The sequence below is a fragment of the Canis lupus genome, chromosome 18, assembly GCF_048164855.1.
Source record: "Canis lupus baileyi chromosome 18, mCanLup2.hap1, whole genome shotgun sequence".
NCBI classification, from domain to species: Eukaryota; Metazoa; Chordata; class Mammalia; order Carnivora; family Canidae; genus Canis; species Canis lupus.
This window is the reverse complement of record NC_132855.1, coordinates 1,282,359-1,305,466: the sequence shown is the minus strand read 5'-3', so window position 1 is coordinate 1,305,466 and position 23,108 is coordinate 1,282,359. Positions and strand designations below refer to the sequence as shown.

The following is a 23,108-nucleotide window of genomic DNA, read 5'->3' as shown; positions in this document are numbered from 1 at the left end:
AGGTGGGCGGGAGGATGGGGGTGACTGGGTGACAGGGACTGAGGAGGGCATGGGATGTGGTGAGCACTGGGTATTAGACTATATGTTGGCAAATTGAATTTAAATTAAAAAAAGAAGAAGGCAGTTCCTGTCCATAGTAATGTATCTGAGCCAAATAAAGAAAATATAATGAGAATTTGGGTTAGTTAGACTAACTGTGTGAGTAGAGTCTTGCCCAGACTGGAGTCTGTAGAGTATGCATTGGATTCTGTTGATGTCTGCTCTTAAGTAAAGAGTCACTGAAGTCCAAATCCCTGTCCCAGGATTTGCAGGGCCATGACAAGTGTATCCATAGCAAAGGACTTGAAATGAAGAACAGGCAAGTCATAAGGAGCAGGATTGAGTGGAAGTACCCAGAAATATTTCCAGGGGCCATAGGATGCAACAGGAGCACTTTTGAGACACACGACTAGACAATGAGCAATTAATGTCATAAATCAGTCTGCTTAGCAACCTAAACTCTCTGGTTTTTAGTAATCTCAGTGCATACCTGAAGAGACCATGAGTGTGCCATTTAGTAGACACCATGTTACAGGAAGAGGAATGATCAGAGGAACACCAGCAGGAAAGACCTTGGTATCGAGGCTGTAATCTCCTATTGGGGTGCCCCATAGCTCTTTATGATCCTGCTATGGGGGGGTGAAGCCTTGAAAATTGAGCTGGGGATATACTTTCTTGACAGAAGCCCTGAGAGGGCCTAATTCCTCCCAAGAGTAATGGTTTTTGCACATTCGTGGGTAAGTCTGCGCACAGGAAGAATGAAGTGTTTTGTCAACTTCTTACTTCCCCATTCATGTCTCCTCTACACTTTGTGCCTCCTGTCCTCCCCAGAATGGTCCCTCTGGAGGCTGCATAGGACCAGAGGAAAGGGGAATTTCGAATTCCTCAAGTGATGTTTTTGATGTTATTATTTGTAATACGTCCTGCTGATTGAAAGATGCTAATATTAACAAAACCTTGTTATTCCTTTGCAGTTGATGGTAATTGGTAGTCACAGTGTCAGGATTTGCATGAATGGGCTGGACAATAAACAGCCGTATTTTGATTGAAGTAGTAATTACTGTTTCTTCATTAATTCATCAACCACATGCGTCTTTGAAGTGTCCCTTGTGATTCCATCTCATGTCACTCTCAGTGGGGAAGAAAATCTTGATTGATCTGATTCACTCTCTCACAGTTAATCAATAGAATCAACTTTAATGTAAGCTACTAATTTTTTTTTTAAGATTTTATTTGTTTATTCATGACAGAGAGAGAGAGAGATTGAGAGGCAGAGACACAGGCAGAGGGAGAAGCGGGCTCCATGCGGGGAGCCCGATGTGAGACTCCAGGACCACACCCTGGGCTGAAGGCGACGCTAAACCACTGGGCCACCGGGGGCTCCCCAGCTACTAACCTTTATACAAAGAAGTGTGGTAAGGAAAGAGAACTGGAACAAAAAGCAAGTTTTTTAGATGGGTATTGTTATTTTGATGACATGTCATTCTCCCCATGGGTTGCCAAGTCCCAGTGCCTTTCATCAAAGGGTTCTCTCAGGAGTGTTCAGAGCGATGTCTTAATCTTACAGAGTATTCTTAAATTTACTTATCTTATCCATGCCTATAAGGCCAAGCAAGTATATATGAATCGTGTGTGGCTGTATATGATTTTATACACAAATCTTCCTTGATTTATGATGGGGTTACAGTTAGAGAAGCCTACATTAGCCTGTAGTTGGGCCAAACCATCTAACACAAAACCTATTGTATAACAGAGTGTGGAGTATTTCCTGTAATCTATTGGATACTCTATTAAAAGTGAAAACCAGAACAGTTGCGTGGGCACAGAATGCATAACTTATATAAGTGGATCACAGTTTACCCCCGTGGTCCTCATGGTCGTGTGGCTGACCAGCTGCTACTGCCCGGCATCATGAGAGAATATTCTACTGCGTGTTGCTAGCTAGGGAAAAGATCAAAATTCAAAACCTGAAGTATGGCTTCTACTGAATGCATATTACTTTTGCGCCATCATAAAGTCAAAAAATCATGGAGACATTGTAAGTTAGGAACCATCTGTATATGTAGATGTTCACATCAAGATGAATATATTATATCCACATGTATCAGGATAATTATTTAAACCTTAGAATACTTCCAGGTTTTCTAAAGGGAACAGGATCCAAGAACAAACCTTCATCAAGTTTGGTAATGAAAGTAAAATTTAAAGACACTGAAAGAAAGCCAAATTTCACTTCATAAGTAGAGTCAGATATGCCAAGAGAGGAGGTGTGGAGGGAGGCTCACAAAAGGAAGAAGATGTAGCTGACGTGACTAGACAAACGAACAGAAGAGGGTTACAGTGACTGACGTTGGGGCAGAACTCTGGGAAAAGACCATTCTCAAAACTGCCCCTGACAGGTCTCCTATCAACACCCCAAGATGCTTATCAAAATATACCTGCAACATCACAGAACTGTCCCTGTGAAGAACTCTGACAAGGTTTTAAGACAGATACGCAAGAAAAACTACCAGAGGTATAAATGCACTTTCATTAAACGGAAAATGGGAATGTGCTGTTGTGATTGTTAATTTATGTGTCTCCTTGACTAGGCTAAAGGATGGCCGAATAGTTGAGAAACAGTATTTTTGGGTGTGTCTGAGAGGGTGTTTCCAAAGAAATTAGCACTAGAATCCAAAGACTGAGTAAAGAAGATCACTCTCACCAATGTAGGTGAACATCATCCAGTCCCTCCTGAGGTGGCCCTGGACCCAGTCTCCCCTGAGGTGGCCCTGGACCCAGTGGCTCCTGAGGTGGCCCTGCATAATAATTGCTAACATGTATTGAGTGCCTACTGTGTCATGCATCTGGAAGGACTTCTCTTCCTTTATTATAAGGGACTACATCTTCCATGTATATTTATAATTCATTGCCATGATCCATGTGAGTTAGGACAGCATGGCCTAAACACAAACTCTAATCGTGAGTGGCTTATTTTGAAAACATTAAGCAATCCAGTATGTGATACGCAATTATGCTAATTATAATCCCGTCTCTAACACTTTGAAATGCTCAGGTAACTTTCACATTCTTAGTGCAAAAGGACTCACTCTTTTCTACGATCTAGTTCCCTAGATCATTTCTTTCCCCTTGACCAGGGTCTCTCTCATGCCACACTCCCAGCGAGAATGCAGTTAGTCTTCCTCAATGACAGCTTCACTCAAGAGAATTGCACTCCTCTTATTTCGGAGGGCAGGAGGGGGAGACAAGATAATCTGGCTGTACCTGCTTGTTCTTTCCCAGAGGGAGGGAGAGGGAATGCTCTGAACTAGTAGTTCGTCTCCAAAATACACACCACACCACCACCACCACCACCACCACGTTGGCCCAGCTGTCATATATACCAAAGGAGAAAGCTCTTATCAGGCCTTTTCAAGACCCTAAAATTTAATGACCATGTCAGTGTGCCTTTGTTTTAAGCAAAAGGTAATGCATCAAGTATGCACTGATTCAAAATTAAATTAGATACTATTTCTCACTTTATACAGGGGTACTTCACATGTTTCTTTAAGTAAGTAGCTATTCTGGTACAATTATAATATAATTCTAAATATAGAATAAATATATCCATGATTTAAAAAAAAACACTGGTATTAACATAACAAAGTTGAACTGCAACTCCAAGAGATTAATTTATAAAATACATGTATCATACAATCACATCATATACTTGACCCTATAAGTGGGGACCTAAAGAATTCTATAGTTAATAATCTGGGTGAAGGGATGGGAAAAACAAAGAGAATTAAGAGATAAAAACTTCCAGTGATAAAATAAATTAAGTTCACAGAGATGAAAAGTGCAGTATAGGGAATATAGTCAATAATACTGTAATAATGTTGTATGGTGACAGATGGCGACTACACTTATGGTGAGCCCTGAGTAATGTACAGAACTGTCAAATCAATATGTGGTACACATATTGATTGATAATAGAATATTGTATTCTAATTATACTTCAATTAAAAAAGGGATCATCTTCCCTTCAGAATTTAAAATTTTCCAAATATTGACATTTCACCATGTATTTGAATATAAGACTCCTGATACCAATAGTTATAATTTATATATAGAGTCGTATCATAGTGGCACAGTAACATTTGAGCATTAAAAAAAATTATTATTACTGCAGGTCCAAGTGTATCACCAAGCTCATCAAGTAGGGGACCTCAGGCAGCTACGCACAACCTGTGTTTTCCCCTGTTTGAAGCGCAGAGCCAGGATCCTTGATGGAATATTGAATTGGAAAAGCAGAAGCCTCCACTTTGGTGTTAACTCTAAAGCATTATTTTAATGAACTAATGGACTTCCCAAACATTAGATCAAAATCTATTAAAAGAAAAACACACACACAAAAAAAAAAAAAAAAAGAAAAGAAAAACAAATACTCACTTTTACCACGTATCAGAATTTTTCAAGTTAATATGTTCTTTTCATCCCCACAAAAAAAGACTGGAAATAGTTTTGAGGAAACATTTTTTTTTAATGCAAAATTTTTCTGAAAGACAATTTTTAGCTAGAATTACTGATCTATAAAAGCTATCTACAATGTCATTTCCTTCCTCAAGTAGGGGAAAAAATGCTCCTTCTGACAGTTTCATTAAGTACTTTATTAATCTCAGTTACAAAAGTGATTTAATTCTTACTGGCACTGACATTTTACTCCTTCCAAATCATTGAGGACAGGACTAGCTCTTTATCCCATTCTCTCCCCAACAGTAGCACTGAATTTAGCATATTTTTTCACTTGTATTGAATTAACAAATTTGGGAGCATTAAATATATTGTTTATAAGTTAATATGTCATAAAAATATGTTAACTGAACCAAAGAAGTAGAAATAAGACCTCAGAGAATTAAATTACTAAAGGCCAACAGCCAGTTAATGGCAGAAACAGATCTAAATCTCAAGCCTTCTGACGTGCAGTACAATATTCTTTCCTTAACCAAAGTTTCTTGAATATTTATTCAAATGCTAATTATAAACTTACCATTTGAGGGGCATCTGGGTGGCTCAGCGGTGGAGTATCTGCCTTTGGCTCAGGGTGTGACCCCAGGGTCAAGGATCCAGTTCCACATCGGGCTCCCCGCAGGGAGCCTGTTCCTCCCTCTGCCTGTGTCTTTGCCTCTCTCTCTCTCTCTCTCTCTCTGTGTCTCTCATGAATAAATAAATAAAATCTTTAAAAAAAATTACCACTTTAAATTTACTTTAAAAAATGTTAAGTTACGGGGACTTAATATAATTGCTATATTTTCACTTATTAAAAATAGTCTATATTGGATTGTGTTGATACTTTTTCTTTACTTCTTTTGCTCTCGTATATAAAAATAAGTTCCCAGTAATTTTAATTTTTAAAAACATATTCTGCTACTAAATTTCATCACAAGAGAGTATATACCAGATATCTATAATGATGTGATGTTTTACAGTAAGGGATCAAATGAAGGACACTAAGAAGAGCTAGCTGCCCCTCCTCCGCTCCGGGCTTCCTCATACGGTCTGCTCAGCCTATACCAAGAGGAATCTTTTCATGGCTACAAGTCGTTGGTTCTGTATCCGATTAAGAATTAAATTAACTTGACTTATAGAGCACTTTATGGCTTAGACAGAATTTAGTGCCGGCATCATGGAGACGTTGCATGAATATTTATTGAATATAATCTGTGTGGGAGATTCCTTTATCCCCCTGAATCTTCATGCCAGTTTCGTGAAGTTGGCATGTATGTGCTCACTTTACAAATGAGCTTATATATGTTATATGTAATATATGTTAGAGCTGGGATTTTAATCCAAGTTATCCAATTCAAGGGGCTGCTGGGTGGTTCAAAGGTTTAGTGTCCAACTCTTGGTTTTGGCTCAGGTCATGATCTCAGGGTCATGAGATCGAGCCCCATGTCGGGCTCCATGCTAAGTGCGGAATCTGCTGGAGTTTCTTTACTCCTCCCTCTCCTTTCCCCCTTTGCCTCCTCCCCCTGCTTGCGCTCTCTCTCTCTAAAGTAGATAAATAACTAAAATATTCAGGTTATCCTATTCAAGTTCTCCTTCTCTCTAGTAATATTCAGATATGCAAATTTCCTAAGATGATGTGGGTAAATCGTATTTTTGCCTTAAAATACTTAGAGTACAGAGTTGTTGAAATTCTGTTTATTATTGCTTCAGTCAGAGCCATGATGGAACACACATGGCACACTCTAATAAGTTAGTCAGGGTTTAATAGAAGGACAACGTACAAGGGTGTGACAGGATGAAGAGAAGCCAACAGGTGACGATGAAGGACCTGGAAAGCTAGCCACAGTGAGTGGCGAGCTATTGCCATCTCTTGCCCGAAGGGCAAAGGGAATAGGTGGTGATTCCATTCCGTCAGCTACCATAAGCCAAGTGAAAAGAAAAAAGTGGAGACTGCATCAGGTTTGGGGAATCTGCCTTCAGGGCCTACTTGGTTAAGAAAAAAGTTCTAGAAAAAGTTCTACCTGGGTAGAACTCTTAAAAAACTCATACTTGCATTTCAGGTAAGAGAGCCAGTCCTGGAATGGAGGCGTAAATATTTGGCCTTTCCCATATTTCCCTTCCCAGTTTCCAGTGTAAGAGGAGAAAAGTAAACCCAGAGAGGGATGGGAAGAATTAGGAAGGGAGAAGAAATAAAAGAACAGGACTTACACACCCTCCGCAGTGCAGTTTCCTTAGACTTCTAACCGCAAGACATACAGAAAGGAACTGTGTTAATTTGCCATGAAGTTGAACTTATGTCATTCCAGAATACAAAAGATTTTTTATATCTTGGAATGGATGAAAAGTTACGGAAATCTAAGTTAATTTTAAGAGGACTAGAAAGAGTGATTTGACAGGGCATGGTTGAAAATAGCCTTTGGAGAAAAAATAAAATCATTTTATGCTTATATTTCACTAGGTTGAAATATTTAATAAACCAGTTACCTACATAAACACTGAACACCATCAAATATATATTTGACAATAGTACCATGAAGAGTTAACCGCAAATAACTTTCAGCCTTGTTAGACTTACATTACCAATAAGCCTGGGTAAGAAAATTGGCCATAAATCTTCAGTGTAGTACTCATGTTTTGCTAAGTATTACAAAAATGTATTTAAACATAATTTACTGTTTGTCATCAAATGCATATAGATGCCTATTAAAAAAAAAAAAAAAGCCAACCTGAAGTTTATTTCTGGTTTACCTCCTCTGTGAATGTCAAAGTCACAGAGCCAAGAGTGTAAGTGTCAACTTCAACTTTTGACTTGTTTTCACATCCCTCTCCTATGTATTTTGAGTGAGCGTAAAAATGAGCTATTTTTATGTTTTCCACAAGATTAAATTCTTTATTCTTTCACTTCCAGCCCTTTGAAAACTAAGCAAGGCAACAGAAACATATCCACCAGCCTCTGTATCAAGTCACTAAGAAGAGTCCAACTCTTTCACAATGACTCAGCCCCCTAAAGGTAAGAGTATAGTTAATTCTTCCAGCTGGAAGTTGGGTTGAATGGCTTATCTCCAGCATCCAAAGATCATAATCATCTGATTTATTTTGAAATACAGTTTTCAGCAGCAGTGTTCTAAGAACCAAGTCTGTTCATCACTCTATAATCCCCCACATTGTCTACGGCCATACCACGCTGAACGTGCCTGAGCTCGTCTATAATCCCCCATATTAAGATTTGTATTAATCTCTTTGAAAGCATGAATAATACAATGTCCATTCTCCTATTTTTCAGTGAAATATCAAAAAGCTTATTTAAAAAAAAAAAAAGAAAAAAGAAAAAACAATTTCTTCCCCCTCCTCTGCCTCCAGATGAATGGATTTTCCCCTGAGCTTTCACATTTCCAACTTTGCTTTTGGTTTCCTTGACTATAGTTGACCCACTTGGTCCCTATTTCCCTGAAATCTTCCTTCGCCTTTGAAAATGTGATACTCCTATTTCCCCAGCTACAGTTTCATTTCTCCCATCTCCTCCTCTCTTCTTGACCCATCCCGCAAGGCCAGTCAAAGCTTAGTTTAATATTTTGTTCTTCTCTTTCTGTAGATTTTCTATCTTACCAATTCTAGCAGTTTTCCACTATCACACTTATATTGGTGATTCCCAAAATGTACAACTTATGTCTTCGCATTTCGTCCTTTCCCATCTTCTGTGTCAGAGAGCATGTCTTAGGGAACCTGTGACATCTGAAATGTCAGTAAGCATGAAATCCAGCCGAATGCCCCTACCCATTTACTGGCACCCTCATCTGCCCCCAATCAATCAAATGTTGTCCTGGCCCCACCCTTTCTGCATTTGTATCTTCCTTTTCCTTTCCCCAGAGCAGACCTTCATCTCATCACTGGAATTGCTGTGAGGTCCCCAATTATGTGCTAAGTCTCTGCTCCTGAGCTTGCCATTCGGTGCTGCACACAGCTGCCAGCATTATCTCTTTTATCACTTCTGTTATCGTGCCAGTCTCTTAGACTCTCTTCCTCTTACCTATGAGATCTCATTTAAATTCTTGAGTATGGCCTCTAAGGCCCTGCATCAATGGAGTCCACAATCCCCATGTTTTCTAGACAAATACCTCATTACTCTTCGACATACTATTGCTTTAGCTTCATCAAGTAAATACTCACTTCCCACATATATCTTAATCATCCCCCTTGTATTTTTCTCACAACCTCAAATTCCCTCCTTTGTCCTTTTTACTGGCCCATGCTTATTACTAGCCATACTTACTATCTTTGGCCATATAATTACCATAGCATTGTCATTCCTGAGACTATAACATTTCCTCTACTTCTCATCTAGCCTATTTTTATTTTCCCTGAGGGTCTCATGTCTAGCAGTCTACATGTTGCTGACAATCCCATATCATTATTCAAATAAATTGTCAACCTAAATGTAAACAAACTATGTGTAATTTCAGATGAATGGACTAATGCTTAAAATGCTTCCTTTATTCATGAGATCAACAAACATTTATTTAGTATCTGCTATATGGCAGTGACTATGCCAGCAGCTAGGAATAAAAAGATATATTTTTAAAAACCCTCCTCCTATAAAAATATGCTCAATGATTTGAAAAGCTCCTCTTAAAAGTTATTTTCCCATTCACCAGCAGGCACTAGTCATTTTTGAAGTTTAGTTATCATTGGGTCATTTAAATATGTGCCTTTTATTTCTAGAAGGCATTATTTATGAGTTAAAATAATTCCTTAATTCAACAAATATTCATTGAGTACTTACTAGGTGTGGAATGCATGAATGAGTGAGCTCCTTAAGGAAGGGAGTTTTTTGTTTGTTATTTTATTGTATCCTCTGTCAGAGGAAATATATTTTAAGCTTTCAAAAAAATGTTGACAAAATATATGAGGACATGGAATTCTTGCTTTTAGGAACATTAAAAATTACTCTCCATAGTTAATAATATTGTGCTAAATGAAAATTCCAACACCATCCTTACAATAATATCAATGATCTGAATAACAAATGTCTGTCTATCTTCAAAGGCAAACCAAAGCCTTATCCACTCTCCATTTCCATATTATAAAATTCTCTAGAAACCGATAAGAGTAAAAAAAAAAAAAAAGAAAAAGAAACCGATAAGAGTAATTTTAACTTCTGAAACAAAAAGATATTTTAAACTGAAAGCAAGAATGCCATATTTATTTTTTACAGTTGAACTGTTTACATAATTAAACTAATTAAGATTCCAACTAATTTTCATGGAAGGAAATCCTTCGGGTACTACAAGTGTTCTTAAAGTAAAATTATCACAATTCCTCTGTGATTTTGTTACATTTTAATTACCCTCTTAAGTTTCTAGACTCTCTTCTTTATAGTTTCTTGGTACAGATCTGTTGGTTGCCCTTATGTCCCTCCCTTTATCAGTTTTACCATGCAATTCTCTAGCAGCAATAAACCTATGGGCTCCACATTGACCCCAAAGCTTCAGCCAAACATGCAAGTGTCAATGCCCTGGACGTGTGCAGCTGCCTGTGAGTGCAGTTTCTCATTTCTCTTACATAATATATATGATGAACAGGTTTTTTCACCCCTTAACAGTTTTGTGTTAGGAAAGCGAGTAACAGTATTTGTACAATCAGCGCTGTTAGAAGGCAGTCTCAGGACGGAAAACCTCTGCTCTGCTCCTGACCTTGTCTCTGAGATGGGTCTTTCTAAGGCAATCATTCTGACACAAATAGCAAACACTATCATTGTTCTGACCATCTGTTTGCAGGATATGTATTTCTAAGGTGTCAAGAGAGTCCAGCTGCCTATTTGAAATTGTGAACAAACTACAAAATAAGGGCCAATCCAGATTTTGTTTGGTCTGAAGCTTGTACGATACTGGGAGACCCTCCACAGAAAAGTACAGAAATGCAGGGCCGCCCGGGTGGCTCAGTGGGTTAGGCAGCTGACTCTTGGTTTCAACTGAGGTTATGATCTTGGGGTCATGAACTTGGGGTCATGAAATGGAGCCACATGTTGGGCTTCATGTAGCCCCATGTTGGGCTCCACGCGAAGTGTGGGGTCTGCTTGAGATTCTTTCTCCCTTTCTCTCTGCCCCTCCTGCTCCTATTCTCTCTCTAAAACAAATAAATCAATCTTTTAAAAAAAATGCTGAATACAAAGACAGTATGAAGTACAAAAGTGGACATTTAGCTCTGTCTTCTCCGCAATGGGAACAGTTCTCCTGCCATTCTCATCCCCTGAAAATGTGCACCTGTGCAAAGCTCGTCTCCACCCCCTTCTTGGTCAGGATCCCCTCCCAGCTGCCCAGGTCATCGTCTGCAGTGGTGCTAAAACCACCGGAGACACTGACGGATCAGAGCCTCAGCAGCTTGGCAGCCCCACACCCCCGACCTCACTCCTAGCCGCAGCTTCCGAACCAGCACCACTTCTAGGGACATTGACCCAGCAGCCACGTTCACTGGGGCTGGGGCTGCCACTGTGGGGTGGCTGGCTCTGGGGCTGGAACTGGGACTGCATCTAGGAGCCTGATAGCCTGATTGTTGGGTATTCCAGGAACCCTCTCTGAAGCAATAGCTCTTCTCCTACTCCATTCTAGGCCTTGCCCTCCCAGAGGCTATGGGACCCTTTGCTTGATGGTGGCCTTTCTCATCCTCTTCACCAAGTGATGGAGCCCTCTCCACCTCCCACAGGTCTTTCTTTCCTTCTCATCTGCCCCATATGTTCCTTTAGCTATACCTCCCCAGGCAGTCTGTGGAGTGTGGTTGGCTCAGGGTTTGACTGAGGGAAGACAAAGAAATATTGTATTAATAAGGAAAAAAAGGTGGACACTTACGTAGAATAAGAAAATAAATGACCAAAAATTAATGTAGATCCGAGTCCTTTTCTTTGGCGATCTCTTGGGCCATTTGCCAGAGATACCAAAAGAGAAATGCTCCTTGTTGGCAACCTGGCTTCTTCCCTTGACCTGAAACTCACAATAACGCTCAGAAACACTCAGCCCCCTGGACGAGGCTCGCTGAAGCTTTAACTCATAAGCTGCATATGGGAAATTTACTTCTGCACAATTGAAACAAACAAATGAACAAACAGAACCTTAATACTCTTTCAGATGGTTTTTTCTATTTTCTATCTTAGCTTTGGCCTTCTACTAAGCTTCTGGCCTTTTCTGAGTTTCCTTTAATGGGACCATCATTTTTATTAAACAAGCCAATTTTTATGCTGCAGAACACGGTATCCAGGGACGATTCATGTCCCTACAAGGCTGTCACCATTCCCTCTTCTCCCCGACTGTGCAGAGGAGGTCGGCATGACAACGATGCAGCCTTTGGTGTTGCTCCCCCAGATTCAGTCTGCATGTTCCAGACTAACATCCAAGCATTTCAACTTTTTTTTTTTTTTTGCCTTGTTTGTTTTCTTGAACTTCTCATTGTCCACCATCAGCATGGTATTCAGGGCCACATAGCCTCAGGACTAGGCGAGCGGAGGATACTAAGTTCTTAGGTTTTCCAGCTTCCAGGAGCACCTGTAGTACAGCAGCTGAGCCAAGACATTTGTTGAAGCCAAAGGGGAATATCTTTCCTAAAGATATTTCAGATACTAAAGCAAAACTTGCCCGCATACTCTAGAGGATCACGGTGTCTTTTATAAAATACTCCAGTTTCACAAAAAATTCTATATTGCCTTTCTCTTACATCTATACGTTTACAAAATGGTTTATACTAAAAGTATATTTTCTGGCTTTAACTAGCATACTTAAGCACACTATTCACGGGGAGATCTTGAGTCCTCAGGGAGCTACAAATAGTAACAGTAGGCTGTCATTGGGGATTATCTCATAAGGATAATGAAAATAAATTTTGCTTTGATATTTCAGATCAGGCTTTTAGGAACACTAGCTGGGGCAGAGCCTCAGACTGGAATTTGGCCCCATGGGTCTATTTCTAGTTTCTGAATAAAAGTGTCTTTGGCAGTTCACGTTAGACAATTCTATTGAAGCTCATTAAGAAACTACTGGACATTTTTCTTATGGTTTATGTAAAGATTGTTGAGCTGCTTTTTATTTTTAAGAAAAAAAATTGATTTGCCTCAATTTTAACACTTCTAAAGAAAATTCAAAATAATACCAAGCTGTCTCTCTTGGAGGCCAAGCTGTAGAGCCTCCAGCACTGTTACGGAAACTGGGTAGAAGAAAATTTTCTCTTATATAACTATATTGCTAATCATTTAGCAGCTAAATTTGCTGGAAAAACTAGCCTCCCAAGAGAATAATGCTCACCTTGCCAGGTACTTTCCAGTATGTTTTAGAGTCGATCAATCCCTTATCAGTGTCTTTTAATAGTCGAAATTTATCCATAACTGAAAATGTGCTTGCTATTTCTATTTTCTTTGTACCACTTTTTACATAAGTTCCCTAAATATAAAACTGTGTCATTCCCACTAGGATATATAGGATACAAATAGCTAATACCTTGTAAACAAATATTGCTATCAGATAACCTAGAACATTTTTTCCAAGGTGAGCATTTTGAGATTCTACTTTATTAATATACAGATATGGAAAGCACATTAATAAATCTGCCTTTTGAGAAAATATCCCAGTGGTTTTCCTTTTGGGAATGAAGTCTTAGATCAGTGATCTTCCAGGTATGACCCAAGGACTGATATGAAGGGCCTCCTCACTATTTAGAAACTTATTAAGTGAGCTATTAAAGTTTATTAATACGTTCCATTCACAAACCATTACTTTCTTAGAAAATTTTTCTAAAGGCTACAATGCAGCATTCTGTTAAGAAGCCTGGCTGCTGTGCTATGCTTGACAATGTTGTAAAGTCCTACTGGGCACATCCCCTCATATTGTTAAGCTTCCTAAATTGCTCCAGCAGAATTTCACACTATTATTAGTGTATCGTCAATGTAGCTTTTAGTTAATCACAGCATTCACTTGTTGCTATTCTTTCTTTGTTTTTAATACCCATATCATTATTCATTTTACTTTATTATCAATTTTTTTGATTTTCTCTCCTTTAGTTAGTACCGATGCAGATTTTCATAAGCATATGAAAAGGGTCTCAACTTCAATAGTCATCAGAGAAGTGCGAATTAAAAAAAAAAAATCGGAGGGGCACCTGGGTGGTCAGTCAGTTAAACGTCTGCCCTCTGCTCCAGTCATGATCCTGGGGTCCTGGGATGGAGTCCCACATCGGGCTCCCTGCTCCGCAGGGAAGTCTACCTCTCCTTCTCCATCTACCTCTCTCCCTGCTCATGCTCTCTCTCTCAAATAAATAAATTAATTTTAAAAAACAAAAAAATAAACAACAGATAACAGATATCATCAAGCCTACTAGTATGGCTAAAAATAGAAAGAATATCTATATTTATATCTATGTAATCTTGTGTGGATGCCATAAAGCTGAGCGTGTTCTTACCATCATTAGGGAGAGGACAATCCTGAGAGAGTTTTAATAGTATATCAGAAAGGAGAACAGAAAAATCAGGGTGTTTGTGAGGATCAGGAGCTTGGCTTAAGGTGGATATTCAAGGCAAGCGCTTGATTAGGATTGGTGCGGATCATTAGAATTTAGTACTGGTGGATGCAGCAGGATTTTGAGAATTTTGAAGCAAGGAGTTTAGGGAATTACACAGTTGTTTGGTGCTATCTATTAAGCAGTTAAACAATTTGATGTTTATTTAAATTTTTTTTTCAAAAGCTCCCTGAACAAACTATAAAATTATCTGCATCTAAAAAATAAATAAATAAGATAAAATAAAATAATAAAATAAATAAAATTATCTGTGTCTTTTATTTTCCTAGACAATGGAATAATAAATTCATGTTGATGAAGAACAATAAAGTCAAGTTGAGGAAGACGGGCAAAGTCATGTATATGTAGATTATATTTAATATGCATATACATGGTTTCAGTTCTCACCGTCCCACTGTGATCGTTCTTCAGCCTGGACTATGAGAGGGTTCAATAACATCTCGGGATATGTTCAGTCCAAATTCTCATCAATATTTGAGTTACCATGATACTCCAAGGTATCCAGTATCATGTTTCCAAGGATGGTTGTTTCAACCTGCACAGGTGTCAGTTTTCTTTTTATTGGAAGATCGATTGTTGGGTTATTCGATGACACAGTGGCTGCTCAGTAATATTCAAACATCTAGTGATCACACATCTGAACATTACAACCACACAAGTGCCAAGGGAATAATTATGATTAGAGTTTATAATTCACTTGTTAGCCAGGAGACAAGATGCCCAAATCAGACAGAGGATAGATCTCATCTCTCAACCAAAAAACCCACATAACAGATAGAGGTTTGTTAGCTAAATTGACAATTCTGTGGTTTATTCCTTCCCAAATCTTTTTAATGATATTAAAGATACCAAAGAGGCCTTTAAGAATATAAATACAACATACTTCCCCTAAAACATCACATATTCCCTCTCAAGAAGCCAGTATTCTATATGTAGAGGCTCTATTCTGAACCAGCATCTGTCCAATTTAACTAACATCCTAAGTGGCACTTCTCTTGGTGGCATTCTCCAGTTTAGCTGGTTTGTAAACCATGGCATGTTGGAATCTTCCTATTCTTAGGCCCATTTTAAAGCACGTGGTGAAATTTTTCATGGTGAAAGGGAAAACTGATGGGCCAAACGGTCCCTGAGTGATGCAGAGGCTACCCTAAAGCAAGGAGCTGGATTACCAATATAACAAGTTTCTGTCCAGTGGCAGTTAGAAATGAGTAGTCCTTTGTACACAAATCCAGCCAGTCATTGAGAGCCAATCAATGATCTGTTTTTAGATCGACCCCAATGGATTGTCAGTGTTGTAAAATTTGGCACTACTTGTCAAGCATAGTTGAGTACTAAGCAATGAGTTCGTGGCATTGAGATCCTTAAGTAGACCTAAAGCAAAAGAAAAATAGTATGTCTTTCTTTGAAAGTTTTTTGAAAGTTAGTTGGCCTTCCCATGTATACCATTTGTACTCTAGCCTGTGTCTCAGTTCTATTTTTATGTAAGTTCAATTTCAAAACTGAGGCTCAACAAAAGATCACTGAATGTTTCAGTGGAGGCAGGAACTTTCTTTTCTAAGTACAATGTGATGTGGAGTTTCAGATTTCTCACTGTCTGATCTGTTGTGGGGTTTTCTATCCACAATGTTAGCTAACAGTCAAGTACAGTGACCCCGGAAACCAATGGATCTATTACAGGGAACTGGTACCAAAGGGAGCTGTGTGGCTCCAAATGGAAAAGTGTGTTTTCTTTGCTTTAGTCATATGCATAAGTTTATTAGCAAAGTATAACCATGCGTGGGACTCATACAATGGAGTGACAAGGTGGCAGGCATTAAAATTAGGAATAAAAAATAAAAAAAATAAAAAATAAACTAAAATTAGGAATAAGGTTCTTATAATAACTTAAAGCTAGCCTTATATAAGCAACAAGGGAAATAAAATGTCCAGAAAAATAAAGAACAAAATAATGCACATTAAAGCATTATAATCTATTTATTCTGTGACTCTTGGGCAAAAGCTGCCTATGTATCATTTAGTCATTTACTTGGCCCAAAGATCTTGAGTTGAAATTATCTCCTTCTGATGATTGTCTGCCTCTGGAGATATCAAAAAATCTTCATCTTGAGATCTCTGCTAAGGGCCATTTCTAGTGATTTAGAGATAGCTTGCACCTCTTTATTTGAGAGACATGAATCCAAGGATCAATCACTTAGAAGTTTATTGTTTTTCTAGTTGTGAACAGTACCTAATGGGCTCTTTCTAAAAGAACTGGTCTCAGGTTTTTATATCCTTCAATGATTGTATAGAAGGAATGTAAGAAAGGCTGCTCAAACCTCTTGATAAAAACACTGCATGTATTTGCTGAATCCCCTGCAATATCGAACAATGTCTATTTTTAGTAAATGGAGCCCAGAATTGCAAGTGATTTTTCTAGATGTGTAAGTGAACCATTATTAATTGATACGGGAGAGCCAATGAATCCCAGAGGGAGTTGATTTCAATGGCAATATCTTAAGCCTTAGAAGTTTGAGAATCTCTGAGAATTTTGCCAATTGAGTTTTACATGTTCTTTCTTCCTTTCTAGAGCTTGTGGGCAATATGAGCAGTAAAGTTTCTAAGTGGTGGGATTTTGCAAAGCTTTTTAACAGCAGTTACAGTAAAATAGATACTTTTGTCACTAGAGAGATAGATAAGAAATTCCTCGGTCAGGAACACAAAATTAGGTAATATTTTTATACTGTTTCTATCTCTCCAGGTAGAAAATGCTTCAAAAGTCCTGAGAATAAGCAATGACCAGAACATATTAAAAATCTACTGGGCCATGTGGTAAAAGAGAGAGCAGAAATAAACTCATGCATATACGATCAACCGATCTCCAATAAGAGTGTCAAGAATACACAATAGGGAAAGAATAGAGTCTTCAATGAACAGTGTTAGGAAAGGCTCTCTGCTTTCCACTATGTGAGGATAAGAATAGAAGCAGCGGTATGCGACCATGAGGAGAACCCTCCCTGGAACGGGCGATGCTTGCACCCCAGTCTCAGACTTTCTAGCTCCCCAAAATGTGAGAAATAAACTTCTGTTGTTTAAGCCACCCAGTCTGTTATTTTTGTTATAGAAACTTAAACTGACTGAGACAAGGAATCTGATTCTCATCACGAATTCTGATGTGTTGGCCTTCGTTCCCCACACCAGGAAATTTTCTGACACCGTCTGGATATTCTACATTTCAGTTCAGTTCTGACACTAATACTACGAGATCCCACTGATAATAGGAATCTAATATAGTCAAACTCATAGAATGGTAGCTACTAGGGGCTGGGTGGAGGGAATGTTGTTTAAAGGCACAAAGTTTCGGTTATGTGAGATGAATAAGACCTAGAGATTTTCTGTACAGCATCATGCCTACAGGTAACAGTGATGTATATATTCTTAAAAAATTTGCTAAGAAAGTAGACCTCTTATAGTATTCCCATCACAAAAATAAATGGAGCAAGAAACTTCTGGAGGAGATAAGTTTATGGCATAGATTATGGTGATGTTTCACTGCTTTATACTTTCTCCAAACTCATCAAACTGTATACATTAAATATATACAGTTCTATCTGTGTCAATTATACCTCAACCATGAAGAGATGCTTAGAACTTTCAGTCCTACCCCGATTCCTGGGAGGGGAGAGGGGCTAGAGTTGGCCTGGTGTTCTGATTCAACTTAAAATCATCAGAATCAATAGCTTACCATATATCCCTCTTGATTCAGTGGCAAACACCTACCTATGATGTTTAAGGGCAACAGCCACAAACTAATGGAGGCTTCTGTCAACTTGGTTGGTTCTATATGTACGTTAGCCACATCTTTATTCATGGTTGGTCCCCTGAGCTATCAACCTCCATCCATAGGTGCTTTAGAAAGTCACCTCACGAGCATAAACCAGTTGCAGTGGAAAAGGTCTTGTTATGAATAACGAGATACCCATTTCACCTTTATGACCCTGAAACATTTTCAGGAACTGAGAGCAAGAGACCAAATATAACAAAAGATGCTCCCATTGCTCTTATATCTCAGGAAATTCCAAGAGTTTGCATTTTTGTGATCCAGGAAGTGTGGGTGAAGACTAAATATATATATAAAATGACCAAATATAAAGAAATGACCACACCTATATTTCTTATATATTACAATGTTGTAGTAATAAAGCAGAGTTCCAGAAAGAATAGGAGGTCTACAAGTCTGATTAGATGATCAGAGAGTTCCTTTAAAGGCTTATCAGGAGTGGGAGGGTATTTGGCTTATTCCTAAAAGACAATTAGTCAAGCTACCATTTGAGGAGCTAAAGGGGAAAAAAAGAAAAGAAAAAGAGAAACAGGAAGTTGGGCCCGATGCAATACCCCAAGGTGAATGCTCCAGAGGTCTCAGAGGATTGCTCTATTTCCAGATTGAGAGTTGGGTTGCAGAAATGTGATGTCTTGATCAGATCTCAATGGGCCTCCAAAACTGTCAAAGAGTGGCTTGTTATTAACATCACCAAAATAATCTCTTGATGAGACAAAGCTGAATTTATTCCCCACGAGATATAGGAGAACCCTACTTTGGCAGTGTTTTCATGGTTGGAGATACACAAGACTTTGAGACTAGTTTAAGACAGTCTTTCAACACAAAGAACTTCATTGACATTGTGGAAGGATCATGATATAATTGGTTAGAATTGGTGAACATGCAAAAGGTGAGGTTTTCTAGAGGAGAGTTTCAAAGAGTCTTGACAAGTAAGAATTATTTGATGCTATCAATGAAAAGTTGAGCAACCTAATTTAATTTCGGGTTTTTGGTAGCTTTTGGAACAAAGAATAAAGCTATTTGCAATTTATATTTCTTGGGCAAGAGTTTCCTGAAATAATAAAGTCATGTTGATAAAAACTGTGAAACAGTAAAATGTTAGTGAGGACAGCTGAATAATAAGACACACTAACGTAATGGTAAACTGTATAGTTTAGAAGTTTTCATTTCTGACTTTAATTCTCCTCCCACAGAAGGATTTTTTTTCTCTCACCTCCAAGAGCTTTGAAGAGCTGGAGGGCACTTTGTTTATCAGTTACTAATGGGTGTTCACAGGAACCTAGAGAGATCGCCATCTCTTGTCTAAAACTCTGCAATAGCATCTTCATCCCTCCTCCATTCTCGTCCTACTCCAGGGTACTCTCCACACAGCAGCCAGAGTGAGACTTTGAATATGCAAAGTAAAACACTTCAATGTTTTCCCATCTCTGCTAAAAGCCAAACCCTTACCAAGGCCAACAAAGCCTACTGGACCATCCTTAGAACCAGCCTGGAGTGTATGCTTTAGGAGGGCCGTCCTGGCTTCTCTCTAACTGTATCACCCGTTGCCTCCACCCACCCACCACCAGCTGAGGAGTCTAAAAGTCAGTGCAATGTGCACAACTGGATTCCATGGCCCACTTATAGAATATGCTGTGGCTTCCCAGAGGCCCAGAATTCCCAGCCCAGACATCTATAAGCCTGCTTCCAAGTCCTCAATCTATTCTTGCCTGTGATCCAAGATGCAGACCTAAGAGGGAGTTGAGAGGCAGCTGTTTGCAGGAGTGAGAGTGGACCTTAGAAGCAATGGTCTGGGATGTCCGTGTATATGTACAATATCTCAAGATATAGAATAGAGCTGACAAGGGAGAGAGAAAGGGGCAGACCGAGGACCGGGGCCAATTCCTTATTCATCAACCTGGAGTAATGAATCCAAGAACTTTTTATTTAAACCTGGCCTCCTGGTTGTTATAAAGGTTAAAAAAAAAAGGAAGTTAGAACATGTTTTATTTATGAGGATGGCTTGATTTATAACATTTAAATATTCAGACATGTCATACATGGGCCTACATGTGCTTTGGCCCTTGGTCCCACATGTTAAGTGAGAGCTGTACATAGTTAGTGCCCCTCCTCCGCCTCCTCTCTTCCTCGTCACCCTGCTCCTGTGAGCGGCCCTCCTGTTACTCAATCAACGGAGTCTTTGCACTTATAGGTGCTTGTGTCTGAAACGCTCTTCCCTAGAAAACTAAAAACATTGGTCTCAGACCTTATTTAAATCTCTCCAGAAATATAGCTTCCGTCGAGAGGCCATCCTCCTTCACCACATCAAATACCCCTTCCCCATTGTCCTCTACGCCCTTACACTACTTTAACTCTCTTCACAGCATTTTTTTTTTTAACATAACACTACCTGGCCTTTTATCAAATAACTATTTGTTGTTGGTCTTCCCTCCACTAGAATTAAGTTCCCTAAAGCCAGGGAGTTTATCTTTTTATTTACTGCCATAAACCCAGCTGCTCATACACTTCATGACAAGTACTCGGCTTTCCACCACACGCGCACACACACACTCACACAAAATACTAGCGAACTGTGACTTGCTCAAGACACCAATTTTAGTGAAGCAGAAAGAATGAGTTGCCATGGTCTTTAACTTTTTAAAAGTGTTTTCTCTTTCAGCAGTTAAAAGGTGAACTATGGTTGGTTTCTAAGTGTATTCATTGGCAATAATACAAAGAATTTCACATTTTTTTAGTGATGTTTATTTTTTTAAGATTTATTCATTTTTACTTAGTGTGTATGCTACCTGGGGAAGGGCCAGAAAGAGGGGGAGATAAGTAGACTCCCCACTGAACAGGGAACCTGACCCAGGATGGGGTCCCAGGATCCTGAGATCATGACCTGAGCCAAAATCAAGAGTCAGATCTTAACCAACTGAGCCACCCAGAAACCTCAATGATATTTATTTTTGATCCATTTAAAATCTTTCAAACAACCAACAGTGTAGTTTCTCAGAGATGTACAGAGATCGATGAGTGAGGGAAAAGGAGCATTTGCATGGACTTCTTGTTATCACTGAATATATAGTGTGTGGGTGGACTTGAAGCCATAAAAACGAGAGGAAAAACAGTCTCTACCTGATGCATCATATAAAATATATATATCATAATATATACATACATGTAAAATAAAAACAGAAAAAATCAGAGGCTGTTGTCTTTAATTTTCATGTTTGTAATTCCTATATTATAAATTTAACACAAGATACATTTTATGGGGCACCTGGTAGGGCAGTCGGTTAAGCATCTGACTCTTGGTTTTGGCTCAGGTCCTGGTCTCAAGGGTCTTGAGATCAAGCACCATGTCAGGCTCCACCATGAGACTCTCTCTCTCACTCTCCCTCTGCTCCTCCTCCTCCTCAAAATAAATAGGGTACATTTTATATGAGATCAAACTTTGAAATATAACATTTAAAATCTGAGGTCATAATGTTATTTATTATATTCATGACACTACTTACAGTATTTGTGACATTTCCAATATGCATAATATCCAGAACATGCACATAAACAGTTGAGATAATTTAGATATTTGGTACAGGACTTTAAAACCCAAGGAACATATGGCAACTGAAATAATATTGAACATAAAGAAATATCAAAAAAAAAAAAAAAAAAAAAAAAAAAGAAATATCAAATTGCTTTCCAGGCCCCTCTGATAATCTATGACGGATGATGTGAAGCTGTCTCTGGTTTTTCAAGTATCACACACACATACACACACACACACATCCTTTTCTTTTTTAACATTTATCCTTAGTGCTTAGCTGCCAGCAGGCACTTCTTCATAAATATTATGAACTAATAAATAAATAAACTAAATGAACTTAAATTGAACATAAATAAATGAACTTGAATTGACTAGATCTGGATTCAAAAAAAAAAAGGGACAAATGTACAGTAACAGAAAGACACTGAAAACTACAGGAGGAAACACACAAATGACTGCTTTATTTATTACAACAATAGAAAAGGGTGAAGAAACACACATTAAAACCCATAGTCATGAGCTAGAGGCCTCAATTATATTTATATAGTTTTTTTGTTTGTTTGTTTTTTATGATAGTCACACAGAGAGAGAGAGAGAGAGGCAGAGACACAGGCAGAGGGAGAAGCAGGCTCCATGCACCAGGAGCCCGACATGGGATTCGATTCCGGGTCTCCAGGATCGCGCCCTGGGCCAAAGGCAGGCGCCAAACTGCTGCACCACCCAGGGATCCCTATATAGTTTTTTTCTAAATTGCGTTCTGAATTAACACCAACATATTTCCTTGACTTTTTAAGTTTGCCCTGCTTAATTAGGTTGCACAGGTTCCTCATGAGGTGGCCATCATCAACCCTGTAGAGTCAAACGTTTGCAAGTATTATAACTTAGAACCTTTTTACCACAGCTTCCCTATCACTGTCTTACTCCAGAGTTTAGCCATTATCTTTCCCTCTTTCATAAGAAAAACACTCTTAAGCCAAGCCCCAACTTGCTTCGAGAGTGCGGAAAGATCCTTTATGCTGTAGTATATCAAGTACCGAGGCATGTGCCTCGAGGATTTATCTTCCAACCTGAGATAAGTTTAGACTTGTATCAGGGATTCCAAGGTAGAAATCATCCTCATTTTTTTTTTTTACATCAATTGGCACACTGATTGTATCTCCCCTGAACAGTGACTCATCCGTGACTAAAAACCAGAAACAGTTGCTCAGGACTTCTGGCAGATTATTCAAAAAAGACCCATCATTATCCATCATCAATTTCTGCCCCAAAGTACAGTCCAAGTAAACAGGAGGTGTTCGCAACAACAAAGTACAGGCCTGATGCTACAAGAACGAACCCTCCTGGGTCAGGCAAGCTTCAGGTTCCAATGCATTAATTTTTCAAAATATCAGTAATTTCTACTCACCCGTTCAGTTCAAAATGCATGGAAATCCCTTTGGGAAAATGAACAAGTCACAGCATGATTAGAAGTTACAAAACATGGCATTTCTCCTTTCTCTCCTCTAGCCAGCAAGTTCTAGGACCGCAGGGACCATGTCTTTCTTACTTACGATGTATCTGGCATAAAGCGAGCACTAGATAAATGTGTCTTGTTAAAAATAATTAAAAGGATTAATGGGCAGAAGTCTTTGCTAGCAGTTCTCTTATAATAACAACAGAGATATTTAAATCATACTTAAATGT

At 38.8% G+C, this 23,108-nt stretch overlaps 2 long non-coding RNA genes across 5 annotated transcripts in view; one reads left to right on the top strand and one right to left on the bottom strand.

Annotated features, from left to right (window-relative positions):
• LOC140609413 (uncharacterized) overlaps positions 1–23,108 on the bottom strand; it is a 33,904-nt gene that overhangs the window by 7,984 nt on the left and 2,812 nt on the right. The window lies entirely within an intron of this gene.
• Positions 504–17,155, top strand: LOC140608561 (uncharacterized). 3 transcript variants are annotated; one of them, XR_012010536.1, is made up of 8 exons: positions 504–776; positions 1,290–1,454; positions 2,439–2,554; positions 4,211–4,346; positions 5,508–5,625; positions 7,436–7,537; positions 14,349–14,622; positions 16,817–17,155. It is a non-coding gene; the product is annotated as an uncharacterized lncRNA (long non-coding RNA). The 3 variants fall into 3 exon arrangements; XR_012010537.1 differs by lacking the exon at positions 2,439–2,554; XR_012010535.1 differs by lacking the exons at positions 1,290–1,454; positions 2,439–2,554; positions 4,211–4,346 and having other exon boundaries at positions 506–776.